This window comes from Rhyacophila brunnea, unplaced genomic scaffold (assembly GCF_057557595.1).
Source record: "Rhyacophila brunnea isolate RB1 unplaced genomic scaffold, BYU_Rbru_1.0 scaffold_7, whole genome shotgun sequence".
Lineage (NCBI taxonomy): Eukaryota > Metazoa > Arthropoda > Insecta > Trichoptera > Rhyacophilidae > Rhyacophila > Rhyacophila brunnea.
Window position 1 is genome coordinate 10634567 of NW_028233339.1, and position 16083 is coordinate 10650649.

Genomic DNA, 16083 nt, shown 5'->3' on the forward strand with positions numbered 1-16083 from the left:
AGACAGTTGACAGTTTTACAATAGAGGCATCGGCAGGGCCTCGTTGTTCTCAATACGAATACGATATGCCAAGGCATTCATATCAGATTGGTCATGGCATGGAAAGTGTATAAACACAGATTTCATTAATATACGGTTTTGATTTCTCTGATCTCACACACGGGTTATATTATGTAAGTCCGCAGTGGATACCATTGGGATTCACTAGGTAGAATTTCTCATTTTCTGCATGCCATTCATGGCAACAGACTTTTGTAAACTCACCGTTAATCACAAACTATTCCTCTTCTAAGTGTATAACTAACTACTGACGATATTAAAAAAATGATAATAATGAAATCGCTCACCCATTTTAAATTATTTTTTATGCCCACGCAATATGATAAAGAAACATATCGAGATGCCTAGAGGTGACATTCACCTGTCTTAATGCCATTTTTTCTTTTATTTTCGTACTCACCCGGCATTCTTCACGACATTAAATTGTCTTTTTTTACCTGTTCAGCAGTACATAGGTTAGGTTAGATTGGTCGACGGAAGAGTTCCCACCTGTCCTACAAGAATTCGATTATAGCATAGTTCACCGTGCACCTTCGTTGGACGAAGGCATAGTTTTATATTATATTGTTTTTCAACGTGTACTTATTTGGATATACAATCTACAACATATATGTACCTAACAGGTTGAGTAAATCTTTGACAACCATTTTGTATAAAGAAAAGGTAAAGCAACCACTTTGGTTTGCCGCCGAGATCAACATAGAGAATCGTAGAAAAATATTGCACTGTATTAGCAAATAGGTACCTAGGCACTTCTAAATTTAATGTTTTACATAGAGTGATGTCTCTTTCTCTATAATTATTATATATCATATCAATTTACTTATATACAATAGGACGCTCATCTATACAATCTCAATATTATAATATATACAGTGAACAAACACATCAGCAGAATAGGTATGGACGTAAATTTTCAACAAACACCCTTTTTGCAATGTTAGGTTGAGTTCATTTTCAATTGCGTACATCATATACATTTATTATGATTATGTGTATGTAGCAATATTTGAAGGCGTCCCCGGAAAAGGGGTCTATATAATACAGCATGTCAAAAAGTGATTTTATTGACTAAAACGGGTCTATACATAGCATTGCTCAAGATGTTGGAAAGTTTTATTATTTTAACTGCCACACTTTTTGAGATATTAGCAACACTAAAATGCTTACCGTAGAAGAGGGGTCTATTTATTATCCAAAAAAAAAATTGTCAATGATAAAGAGTGTTTTCATGAACATACTTATTATCACAGATATAGGTACTCAAAAAGTCCGCATGATCGAATAAAATGTTTTTTTCCTCTCCTGGACAATTTTGTTTTTGCATACAGACCCCTTTTCCGGGGATGCCTTCATTTAAACGAACACCTGCAGTCACGTTGGCTGAATACGGCAACAATGCTGTAAAGACATCAATGAGGATTTGTTATACTGAACCTTACTCCAATTCAATCACATTCGATTGTTATCGAATAGATAGATTTTTTTCTTCATCGGTTCTACAATCCATTGTAGATTTTGACCGACGTACCAAAAGGTTTCATAATAGATTTATTTTACGAGAAATGGGTGTTAGCCAGTGGCTCAACCTATTAGGCCATTTACATATTCTCCATTACATATTCTCAGATAGCCAATCCAGTCTGGTAGCTCTCCAAAACCCATCATCGACACACCCACTTGTAAGAGACATTTTAACACTGTCTACACAGCTTCGAATGATAGGAACAAACCCCAGATTCTTCTGGATAAGAAGTCACACAGGGATAGCCGAAAACGAGGAAGCTGATAAATACGCTAAACAAGCCACAACAGACAAAAGACCTCTAACCTATACACACTTCCCTCTGAGTTACGCAAAACAAAAACTTAACGAAGATACCATAGAGCTATGGAACCACAGATACACAACATCCGCCACAGGATCAATAACGCAGAAATTTATTCCAAACATAAACTGTGCCATCACTCTTGCCAGGAACTTAAAAATATCACACGAACTCACACAGATACTAACAGGCCACGGATCGGTGCGAGCTTATCTAAAAAGATTTAAATTGAGGGATGACGACTGCTGTCCATGTGACGGCAACACATCTCAAACTGTGTGGCATGTCATCAACGACTGCCCTATACTAGAAAGGGAGCGATGGACTCTCAGGACTCGATGTAGACAACATAATCACGAAATTGACCTCCAAAAGCCTCACGAAGCACTAAGCAATAGAACAACACAAGAACACTACACAAAATATTTAATCCTGGCCATAAAGAAAATTAAAGATATAAATGGAGGCACCTAATTAGCCCCACATCAATGCAACTAACCCACCCAACCACCTTGTACGAAAAAGCAAGGGTATGGTTATTATTAAAAAAAAAAAAAAAAAAAAACCTATTAGGCCCACGCTCTGGGTTCAAACACACATTGTTGATGTTGATATATTCCACCTACGTGAGAATGAGTATAGGTGGGCGTTATTTTATTAATTCTTAAAATAGGGCCCAGTTAGCTCCTTCGGTGTGCTTCCATGCTTTATAATTTTTAGGTACTGTTCGGTTATGAGGAATACAGCGGAAAACACATTTTGAAAATAGCCGATAAACTGGATTTTTTGTTAGGTTAACCTAACCAAACCTATCCTAACCTAAACTAACCCAAACTTACAAATAATCCAGTATATCGGGTATTTTCAAAATGTGTTTTCCGCTGTATTCCTGATAACCGAACAGTACCAATTTTTATATTTTTTTTACCTTTTACTTTACTTTTCATACTGTTTTTTGTGATGCTGCACATATTTCTTTCTTCTTTACACTTTAAATGCCATGTTGTGAACGTCTTAAATTTATAATTTGCCATTTTCACCGTATGTAAAAAAAAATGAATATGAATTTAAAAAAAAAAACAACTTTTTTTCGATCCGGGATTCGAGAAACCGTGACTCTCGACTCACCAAGCGAATACTTTATCTTTCGGATATCGCGGCCGCGTAGTGAAAATTATTAGTGTAACAATATAATCTTGAAGTAAAGTAGAATTTATTATTTTTTTATTTTATCCTTCATCAAATTATGTAAGCCCCGAAAAGGAAAACATATTATATATAGATACATAAAAAAAATCAGCACTGCTATCAATTACATATAATAATAATTAAAGTATTACTTATGTATAGTCATCTTTCAACCTTTATTTAAGTATATTTACAGTACATTTGACCTTCTCCGAAAATCTTTTATTATTCTGTAGTAACACATATAATGAAAATATCTACCGTGTATATATTTAGATAGGAGAACCTGCAAATAAAGACAGTCTTTATGTAATTTGATGTATAAAGTTTGTACCTACCTACCAAATCCGCCAGGGTGACGGCCAAGGCTACTACTTCAAGACACATGGCAACGAATTTTCACATGAAAATCAGCGTATAAACGTACGCATAAGAAATGACAATCTTCATAGAAAAGTTTGTAATAAAACTGTAAGATGTTCTATCCTTTTCTAATCATTTGTTTCAATGTATGCGAGAGTGTTTTCCTATTTAAACAAGAGAGATGCCGATATATTCCGCGCTTTTCTACTATATACCATTGCGAAAGTGGTGGCTTTGGGCTATGTGGAATGGGTAGAAAGGGGGACTACATTACCGACATTATTATAAAGGGAAAATTGGAAAACTTCGCCATCTGTGAAACGCAAATTGTAGCTGATTTTGTAATGTAATCAAAAGTGGAATTCGATGAAATTGTAATTTAACCGTTAAATATCTAAACAAATTTGATCAGATAAAATAAATATATTTATGGACTTGTCTTCTTATTAGAATTGTTTTATTAAAGTTATTAGTCGACATAAAAGAGCGGATTTTTGTAAGGATTTTCGACATACAAATTAAAAACTTTGGTGTTGTGACCATACCGAAGCTTGATTCGATACATATAAAAAGAATTTCAAATTGATAGATTTTTATTATTTGGGGAAAATGTTTTTAATTAATATATATTTATTATTATTTATTTTGAATTAATAATAATAAATTAATTAAGTTATACTTCTTTTGACGCGTTTGGGAAAACAGATCAGAGTGTATTTTTGGCGTGTGACGAAGTTGCGCGCGTCGATGTCACATATAATTTATTATTATGATTATATTCATTTCGTTCGCAAGGGTACAAGCGCATGCGCATAGTGTCTTTTAGTTAGTCGTTCAATACAAGTAAACATTACGTGTTGTAAACATAACCAATATTGTATCATAATAAATATATTTATGTTCATAAACAAATTTCTGGAAACTAATATTCTATACTGTTAATTTATATTCATAAAACTTTATGAGTGTATTTGAGGCTATATTTATGTAAGTATTATTTATGAGTAAAATTATATGTCAATAAATAAATGAATTTTGTGAATGTTGAGTTGGTAAATAATTCAAAAAATATATTAATGTTTTTTTATTAATTCATCATGGGCACTTCTGAATATATTATAACCGCTGTATGGCAAAGATGAATTTTTGGTCCAATACAATAATTAAATTACAATTATCAAGTACTATATGAGACACAGATGAATCACGTACGTACCTAAACAAGAGGTTGTTTGGTTTCTCTGTTCAAGATGATTTTCATTGATTTTTCATTTTCACTTTGCAGATAAGATTTTTTTTATAAGTCTAGGTGTAGCCTTCTGGATACTAAATTATTTGTGAATAACATTTTTTTGTCTATGAACATGATTAGTGATTGGTATGATTGCAGAACCACCGAAATGTTCCAGTTAGCAGACGGTAAAAAAAAAATTCCTGATAGTAGCCGACCTGACATAATATGATAAAAGAAGGCACGAGAAGACGTATATGTAGATGTATCATTCTAAAAATGAAACAAAAAATGTTGATGTACCTACCTACAACCTTTACTGTCTTGAATATCCCAAGCTTTCAAGCAAACTCCTCCAAGAAAGTACTTCTTTAACTTAAACATAAAATAAAGTAATAAAAAATTGGAGTTATGCACAAAGTAAATAACATTTTTAGAAAAATAATTCAATGGTGGTGTATTTATAGACGTCTTATTTTTATTATAAATTAGGCCTTTTTCGCGGAGTATCGTATTGCGTTAATTTCATTAAAGCTTCTTCCTAATTATTTTGATTGATGGTGTTATTAGAATTTAATTTATGAAATTTGTTTCACAGACGCCATCAACTAGTTTCATAAATGTCACCAAACGGGTCCGAGCTATCATTTGGACAATATTTTTACTTAAAACTTATATCATCAAGGCTCTCGGTTTCGTAAATTGCTGAAAATTAACAGAAATCCCAGTTATTTAGGGACTCATACGTAGGTATATACATATATAATATAATAAGGTTTGTACATATTAAAAGTATGTTCCTAAATGAAAACACATTTGCATTATAACTGCTTCTGCTATAATATAGCTGATTTTAAAAATCCTATATCGCCGTTAATTTTGCGATAGTTTAATGCAGTGATACTTAACCTGCGGCCCGCGGGCTTTTATGTGCGGCCCGAAACACATTTATTATCAAGAACATGATTTTTAAAAATCTGGATTTATAAATATCGTATATCTTGAGATTCGTTTCGACTATGACGCACAGATAGTGACACCCGAAGAGGATTGTCATTATGGTCCACATCAGATCTGGTATAAGAGTGTTGCTATTGCACACGTTAGATTTATTCCCAAAAAACAAATATTTGACAGACAAGAACGCGCGAAAATAATTTTGCTTGTGGCAACACATAAATGTTTGACAGCCCCAAAGTTGAACGCGTCACAGTCACAGTCACGTCACAGATGACGTATTGAGGGTAGTATGCAGCAATTATAAACCCGATTTGTCTAAAATTGTTGAAAATTTATCTCAATGTCATAAATCACATTAATTTTGAAATAAACGCTTGGATACACATTACTTTTGAGTTTTACTTTTTTCACTATTGAAATTTTTGATGAACAGATATGTATATTATTATTCTATTATAGTTTATAATTTTTAAAATCTCAAAAATGTTTTGTAAAAAATGGGGTGTTTCATGATTTTTTTCGTTACACCAGTAGTGATGCGGCCCGCGTTACTTTACAAATATATGTATTTGGCCCGAAGAAAAAAAAAGGTTGAGTATCATTGGTTTAATGTAACGAATTTAAAACATTTTGAATACGTATTTTTATATCAATGACTTTCAAAATCAAAAACAGTTTCTACACAATGTCCTATCTAATAATAATAAAAAAATACTTTGTAAAGATCTACCACCGTAAGTTGGCAGCCGGTCGAATTTGAAACTAAAATTGTCTATCGAGGATAAATTTGTTACAAATGCCATTTAATTTTACAACATGTTTCTCGAATTATGGATTGCATAATATTTGTACAGAAATCTACTACCAATAAAAAATTATAAATTACCATTTTTTTGTTAGTTATGGTAATATTCTCAATGTCATACTAGCGCCCTCGCTGAAATGCCAATTTATGATGGTAGATCTATAGTAAAGACATTTTTTACCCTTTCTAATTTTTTAACTTAACTGAGTTTGGTTTATAGCTGGAATGATTCTACTTCCAAAATCAACCTGTTTTGATGTTTAGTAAGTTTGGTTATAATATATCCAAAGTTACCTAGTGTTAATATTATGATGGTTCATTATATTATAACAGTTGTAGTAAGCTTTTAAGCTCTGCCAAATAAACTTCGGAACACAAAAGTGTGATATTTGTTAAATAATTCAACGTCATTTAGGTACATACATTTGAACTCCGTCTCAATGAATAAGTAAAGCTTTTCTTCGGAATCTTTGGTTTTAGTAGATAATTGATTTATTGAATAATCAATCTACAATATGATTATTTGACAGATTACAATGTCGTCATATGGCTACTGTCTAGCTGTTTAGCAGCTAGCTAGACCCAAATCTAAAGTAAACTAAAATCTGATTAAAGGTTTCGGGTCTACGAGCAAAAAAGTGTGCAAGAATCAGTTGTATTGATTTTTTATTTAACAAAATTAATATTTTAAAAGTCCATGCAGCTTTTTGTTTCCGAGAAAAACATGTAAGCCTGTTTATCACAGTCGATAAATGGAATTGAAAAGAAATTCGCGGCCGTATTTTGCCTTTTTACTACGCTCTAAATCAGTTTTTAAGAGTCTTGTTTATAAAGCTAAAAGCGAAAGCTTGGGGGGGTTTGAGAAGTGCGAACGACTTTTACGACCCACCTGTTGGGAAGGTCATGTCGGACATCATATTATTATCAATATTCAGTAATATTTATGTCAGATTTTTCTATGAAAAGGATAACATGTAATAAAATCAGTATTACACATCGGGTTATCGTGCAATATACCTACATTATGCACATGAAAGGTATTTCATTTATGAATGAAGTTGTTTAGCTATTTAATGTTATGGATTATTTGAATTTGTTTGGAATTATTTTTGATTAGAATTTTATGTTCTTTTGATTTAAATTATTACTACTAGTGTAAAATTATTATAAATAGCTATAAACAATAAAGCGCAACCCACATTGAGGTGCATGTCATGGTGCATGTCACCTACTGTTACGCTGTCGCAGCGAAAATTCAGTCTATGGTTTCGTCATTTTGCAGAATATTTTGAACGTGCACCATCTCTGTAAATTCACTGAAGAATGACACTGATGAAGAGTGCCTACTATAATGTATTAGTAATTTGAATTATTATTAATTATTCATGCTAATTTCAATTAATTTTAACAGTTTCTACGGTGCGTACGTTAAAATACTTGCGGAATAACATCCATAGCTGATAATAGAACCCAACCTGCAGACCATAGATAATAGACAAGATTTTTATCGAAAATACATAGTGCCAACCGCTAAAAACCATGATTCATGATTTTGACATGACGTTCGAAAAGTGTAGGCATGTGGAATATGATAAAAACGTTCAAAAAATGCAGGTGTCGATGCAGTGCAGTTCAACGTGAGGTGACCTCATTGTTGTTTAGTGATTACGGCAGATTTTTTCAACTGTGAATGTTCGTTTAAATGTTAAAAATGTGCTACGGGATGGGAGCATCAGTCTGATAACATTTTAAACACCAAGAACAACGACATTACAATCATACATACTTTTTTCCCGTAGCAGGCCGTGTAAGTAGGCGACATGCACCTCAATTTGGATCGCGCTTTGAGTTCCTGTACCTACCTCACTATATTATAATAGATAAATCAATGTTTAAAACATAATATGGTTGATTATCATAAAATAAACGTTGAAACTATTGACTTAAAAAAAATCTATAATTAATTTTCGCTACTTACTCGTAAACGAAAAACGAACGTTTCATTTAAAAATAAAAACGATTTCACGTATTCAGTTCGCCGTATCACAGATGTTTTATTAGAAACAGATGGCCGTATAGCATTGAGATCAAATTCGTCTTTAAATAAAACTACCGGAATGAAATACAGTAGTAAATATGTGGATACCTAAGTAAATTAGAAATACAATCATATCATACCTACATATTATTTATACAGAAATGTGAATGATTCAAAATTAATTTAGCAAGTAAGTGATCGTAAGTATCAAGTCATTTCTATCAAATATCAAATGAATATTCTAATTGATTCTAATAAAATTGGAATATTACTGTCTGCAAACAAACGTTGTATCTAAATGGTTCTGTAACATATGAACAACAAACTTTACGGTGAAATGATCCATTTTGATCTCAATGCTATACGGCGATTCACTTCAGGTACAATATCTCACGGTGAACTGTGATATGGTGAACTGAATACGTACAATTTACACGTAACCAATGGCGTACATCAGCGATCATCAAAAGCAGTTCTGCGGAATCTTGGAGTTTCGCTGCGTAAAATATTGGGCCCATCAGACCATCCGACGTGATCGCCACAAAGACCAATTATTTTGTCGCATTTAGAAAAATTTGCGGCGTCATATTGCCAACGTGAAGATCTCTTCACTTAAATAATTATTGTTCGGCAGTTTTGTATTAGCCTTTGTTACTTACTACAATTTTTAATTTTGCCTCTTCGTCCTCCTTTCCCCCATGGGTACTCTATGCAAATTCAGTCAAAGCACATTCGAGTGCATACATGAGACATTCCAAAGTCATAAAAATGATGCTTCATTTCAAACGTAGGGTCCCGTGATACGCCCTATTAAGACCGGCTGTGGTTTGGTGGGGCCATTATCTACTTTAAAGCGTAAAGTTAAGGATGCCTACCTACCTAAATACTGGAAATCGACGCGCTGTGATTGTTTTTTTACATGTGTTAAATTGTAGTTTTGACAAAAAACGTGTTTCATCATTTTAATATATTATATTATGTACATTTAAACCACGGTAGTTGTCAGATAGAATATAAAGCAAACTGAAATATAACCGTATATACATATTGTATACCACTTAAAACCACATATCCAGATCTATAACATCTGGCCCGACCAGTTCGTACACCTGTATTTACGTTGGTAATTTTCATCGCAGCCCTCTACATCAAGAGTGACCTCAGGAGTACATGCCGCGGTAATAATAATCATTAGTACACCATTATGTAATATACCCAAGGACGTTTGTTGGCTTCACAACCTGCTGTTTGTTGAGTGAGGTTCATTCAAAATGCAACAGTGAACGATCTAATTGGGGCTGTTGACCCACTAATAACAATTTTGAGTTACCACCTGTACGGTGACACGTAACGAAATAAAATTGGTATCGTATGTATTTGAATAACCGGTTTTATTAACACGTTCAGCATGGTTATACAGTTTTACATAATTACAATGGTTATAAATAGCAAAGAATGTCAACGGAGGACTTCGTCAGAAATGTGTCAAGTATAATTATTATTTTTGTGGGGGTATTAGAATGCCTAAAGCGCAAAGTGTTCAACCAGTGTGTGCTTCCCGTAACCGCATATGCGTGTGAAACATGGACCCTAAGCAAAAGAGAGAGCACAACGTGGTATGGAGAGGTGCATGCTGGGCATAACGTGAAAGGACCAAAAGAGGAATGAGTGGATTAGGAAGCAGACAAGGCTGGACACATAGCTAGAATAAGAGACAATCGTTGGACAAATTTAGTCATCCAGTGGTATCCAAGAGGTACAAAACGTCCGCAAGGTAGACCTAGAGGCCGCTGGATCGATGAAATGATAAAGTTCTGCGGAAGTATGTGGCAACGCAATTCACAGGACCGAGAGAAGTGGAAGCAGCTTGAAGAGGCCTTCATCCAGCAGTGGGTAGATTCAGGCTGATGATGATGATTAGAATAAGCAAAATATACACTAAGTAACAACCTACTTCAAAATTAGTTCCCTGCTCTCACGTGGTATAGTTTCCAATCCCGATATTGTGGAAAATTACAACGTGGTCGCAGCTTTAAGAGGGGTGTGCGGCTGGTCAATGCACTCCCTAGAGATGTAGACATTTTTAGCGATGCATTAAGTATGTACGAGGGTGGGTCAATAATTCCTTAGAAAAAAGCATTAAAACAGTTTTTATTTTTGTATTTTTTTTTTATTTCTCAACATAATCTCCTTGGAGCTCAATACACTTGGTTAGACGTTTCTCAATTTTTTTTAAACCGTCAGAAAAATAAGTTTTCGGAAGGTCCTCAAAATAAGCATTTGTCCGATCGATGACTTCTTCATTTGAAAAAAAACGTTGTCCACTTAGCCATTTTTTTAAGTTTGGGAAAAGGAAAAAGTCACTGGGGGGGGCTAAATCTGGCGAATACGATGGGTGGTCGACCAATTCGAACTTCAATTCTTCAATTTTAGCCATTGATCGTAAACATGTGTGAACACGGGCATTGTCCTGATGAAAGAGGATTTTTTTCCTGTTTAAATGAGGCCGTTTTTCTTCAATTTTGTTTTTTAGCTGGTCCAATAAAGATGCATAATAATCCCCGGTTACTGTTTTTCCTTTTTCCAAATAGTCAACGAAAATAATTCCACGTGCATCCCAAAATACAGTAGCCATAACCTTACCAGCTGATTTTACGGTTTTCGCCTTCTTTGGACATGGTTCGCCTTTCGCAATCCACTGCTTTGACTGTTCTTTCGTCTCGGGAGTATAGTGGTGTATCCATGTTTTATCTACAGTCACAAAGCGACGAAAAAATTCATCCGGATTGCGTTGCATGAGCGACAACAGGGCTTAAGAGGCCACCACCCTATTGCGTTTATTGTCGACTGTGAGCAAACGCGGCACCCATCTTGCAGAAATTTTTTTCATGCCCAATTTGTCATGTAAAATAGAAATGACGCTACCTTTTGAGATCCCTGTAACCTCAATTATCTCACTCAACTTTAATCTTCGGTCACTTAACACCATATCGTGGATTTTATTGATCATTTCTGGTGTAGTCACCTCTACAGGACGTCCTGAGCGTGGTTCATCCTTTGTTGATGTACGACCACGTTTAAATTCATTTAACCAGTTATAAATAGTTGCAAGTGAAGGAGCAGATATGCCGTGAACTAAATCCAACTCATTTTTTATTTCCTTTGCTGTTAACCCTTTTATATTAAAATGTTTAATAACAGCTCTAAACTCAATTTTCTCCATTTTCCATTTTTCCATTTTCCACAAGCAAATTTTTTTTTTAAATGTACGAGAAACACACAACAACCCGACCAATCTGATTGAAACTTCGCAGCATACTGAATCGGTAGTGCCGCTGCATGAAAACAAACCGCTTACAGTACTAGTCGCGCCACCTGTCGGCTTTTCTAAGGACTTATTGACCCACCTTCGTATTTTGTTTTTAAAATTCTATTTTATTGTTTATATTGTATTTTTTCCGAATTATTTTATATCTTTTCTTTAAAATTATTTTTGCTTTGTTTTTTTCTCTCTATTTAGTTGATTTACCTGTACTTTTTAATCTAAATGTCATGTTGTGAACGTCTTGAATTAATAATTTGCTATGTGCTCAATGTGTCTTTTTTTAAATAAATAAATATGTACCTACTTACTGTCAGTTTCTTTGAAAGCATATTTTTAACTGTGAAATGTATTTTTATTTGTAATAAGGATACAGGAGTTTATTGGTGGTGTGGAGTGTAATCCACAATATAGGTTTAATTAGGAGCAAATTCTTCATATAAGTAGATTTGTAGGTTATTAATAATATCTTTTTTAGCCCTGTGTTACATAAACTTGGAGGTGCCGACCTACATATTTTCTCACTACACATTTAATAACTTAGCAGTAACTTTATTTCTGAAGTGGACTACTATTTCAGGCAATGCGTCGTCATGAAATAGTGACATAAATTCTCCGGACTTTTCCACGGCTTTTCCAAAGTGTAGGCACTTCTGATAATAGTGAAAATAAATTATTAAGCGTATTAGATGAATCAAGCGCACAATGTCACGTCATCACTTACAGAAGCTCTTAGTGACCGTAGACACTAGGGTACGTTACGTTATGGCTTTGTGAATTGAAATAAAGCCATAAAAACTCTACTTTCGATATGTTCTATGGTAATGATGGTTTTATTGCCTTATATGACGCACAATCGAATTCAAATATATTTAGTCACCAGTAAATCTTTTAAAAATAATTGTCGCAAAAATATGTTATCAGTATTGATAAAGAGTAAATTTATTTAATAAGCCATATTGTTTAAATAATAAATTATTAATTTAAGTCGGTCACAACAGGACATTTAGATTAAAAAAGAATAGGCAAAACAAGTTATAATAAAAAATGCAAAGTGCAGTGCGTAAAGGTTTTAAATACATTAATTGAGTTAGCATTTACTTGGTAGCATTCCATTTTACAAGAAATGAAAATATAAATATTATTAAATTCTACAGGTTTTTTAAAATGGTTTTGAAGATAGCTATTTCGGTTGTAACACCATTATCAAGACTATTCAGATTGGCCGCTTGCCTTTGCTTAAATAATATACTTACGTATATATAGAGACAGAATACATTGCGATGAACGTCGCGTACTGTCTCACTGTCACGGCGACAAATTTATTCTATGGTTCGCCATTCCACAGAATATTTTTAACGATCACTATCTCTATAAATTCATTGATGGAGAGTGCCAACTCTAATGTATTAGTATTCGTGCTAATTTAAATTATTTTTAACAGTTTCTACGTGTGCGTACGTTAAAATTACTTGCGATATTGCATCCGTTGATAATATTTTGAACAGAACCCAACTTGCAGACCACAGATAATAGACAACATTATTATAGAAAATACATAGTGCCAACCGTTAAAAACAAAAAACACGCGACATGAGTCAAAAATGTGTAGGCATTGTAGAATGTAGATGATGATAAAAAAAACTTTCATTGAGTCATGCGGGTGTTGATGCAGCGCGGTGCGCATGAGTTGACGTCGTTATTGTTCTGGTGATTTAAAATTTTCAATATATTTATGTGATTTTCTCAAAGCCTGTGTGTTGGTAATTCTTTCATTTCTATTACTAAATACACAATTGTTTCACTACACTACTATCATTGTGCCTCTTGGCCTATTGTAGTTTTATAAAGAATATAATATAAGTTTATATTTATATTTTATTTTTTAATAACATTAAAATACAAAATACATAGCGCATTACTGAAAATGACTAGGTACGTCTATAGGGAGGTCGCCAATAATAGCTTTCGCTAGTGGTGCCTGATAAACCTGGCACGAAGAAAACCCTATCGATTAGGATTAGAAGATGTCACGCATGAAATTGACAGGTGCTTACAGAATAAAAATCTTCAGAACATCAGCGCCTTTATTACACCCACTGCGAGTGGAATATATCATGATGGCATTATTGTGATGTGGGTGCATATAATAAAGACGCAGGGTGCAGGCAAAGATGCATGTAGAGCAGAAGTGACATACAGACCAGCGTCAAAAGAGTGAAGAGCGTGGTGTAAAGTCATCCACACAATAAAGTTGTTGTTATTAACAGTCATAATTCCAAGGAGCTTAATTATGGCAAAAAACAGTATATTTTTATAGAATGTCATCTTCAGCATTCTGAAAGTGTCAGTAATTGCGATTGTGTCACTTTATTAGCAGAGAGTAGTTTGTGAAAATATATGACGAAATCAATAAAATTCTGTTTTTATAAAGTATATTATAATATATTATAAAGTTGTCATTTGCCGATATTATTTATTTATTTATGAACGGCGTATCCACATTAGAACAATGCAGAGTACAGAGAGTTAGTTACAATGGTCGGAGCAAAGATTAACGGTGTAGACCAGGGTTGGCGAACCTTTTTACGTACGCGTGCCAAAATTTTCGAAATATTATTGTTTGACTGTCTGACGTGCCGACCAGTTTTTCATGAGGAAAAAATGAAAAAAAAAATGGTTTTTAAGAAATCTATTAAAAAAGTTAAAATATTACAATTGAGTTTTTGAGGTTCTATCTTTCATCGTGTTTTAGCGGAAGGCATATCTTTTATCCTTTGAATATATTTTTTCCTCTTTTCAAATTAATAACAACAAAGAGATCGTGGTACGATTTTAATCATGCTTCATTCATATATTCTCCATCACTAAACGGTTTTCCATTTGTAGCGATTAGGTTTTTTGATCGAATATTTTTATATTTTAATTGTTCGAAGAATAAATTCTTCAAGCATAAGGACCGACCTTGCAATAATTACATTTTTACATTAAACGTAATGCTTATTTATGAAGACTATTTGCATCCTATTTTTTATACAATACAATCTGTCATTTATGCATGCATTTCGTCGTTTCCGTTCACGCAACGATCGGTAAATATTATGGGTAGGTATAAATAATATTAAAAACCAAAGTAATTCCGCATAGCCACATCGTCATTAATTTTTTAATATTATATACTTATACATTTATTTGTAAGTCTTTTTTGTAAAAAAATCATTTTTTAAATTATGATAGGTAGTTTTTTCTTTCTTCAAAATATAACATTCGCGTGCCATAGGTTCGCCACCCCTGGTGTAGACTGTAGAGTGATCACGGTGAGCTCGTGCTCAGACCGAGCCGCGATCTGGTAGCGATGACTACCGATCTACTATTAAGCAGGTGGCTGTGTCGAGTGGCGGACTCGAGATGAGTGGTGACGAGTTAGTTAAGTTGGGTATGTTTGGTGTATAGGGCACCAGGGCTTAGCCCTCTATCCCTCTCATCTTAATTAGTGACGTGTGATGGAAGTCTGCTCCTTATAACGACTTAGTTAACTCGCTGGAGATCTGTTTTGTTTACTGTGGATTGGCGGTGTTGGGTAAAAAACTTCGGCTCCTCTTGATGTTCGTTTCATACATGTTTGATCGACGACTTATGGATCGTCCTCGCTATTTATACAAATGAAATCAATACACTACAAGAGTCATTGTCACAATTAAATAAATCGTAATAGACATTATGATGATAATAGCTTATGATTGAGGAAATGCTCTTTGGTTTTGTTTTGACAACTAAAAATAAATAATGAAGTGGGTCACACTTATAATGCTGAGTGGTATGATTGCTACATAATATTGTCACTGTTCTGGCAGAAGACATTAATTCGAAAAAAATGACATATTGAGTTAGTTATACCAAAATGTTCCTTATTTCAAACTTGACCGTCTGGAAACCTTCTTAATAAATAAACAGTCTTTATTTTAAAGTCATCCTTTTTACGATTACTTAATAAACTCACATGATAGACCATTTCAAACATTTTAACAACTTCAAAGTCAAATTACTCAAAACTAGTATTCTCCAGTTAGTGTGTTTTGTGAATATGAACAAAATAAATGTTATCATGTGGAAAGGAAAAATAAAATTATAATAAAAGTAAAAGATAAGTTTTAGTACTCAGCAACAAAAGTTCATTTAATTAGTGCATTGCTGGAGTGCCTGAATGGAGTTATTAAACATGTCAATATACGATCAATTCGAATTAAATGAATTATTTGTATTGGTGTAGAATGCCATAATAAGTTT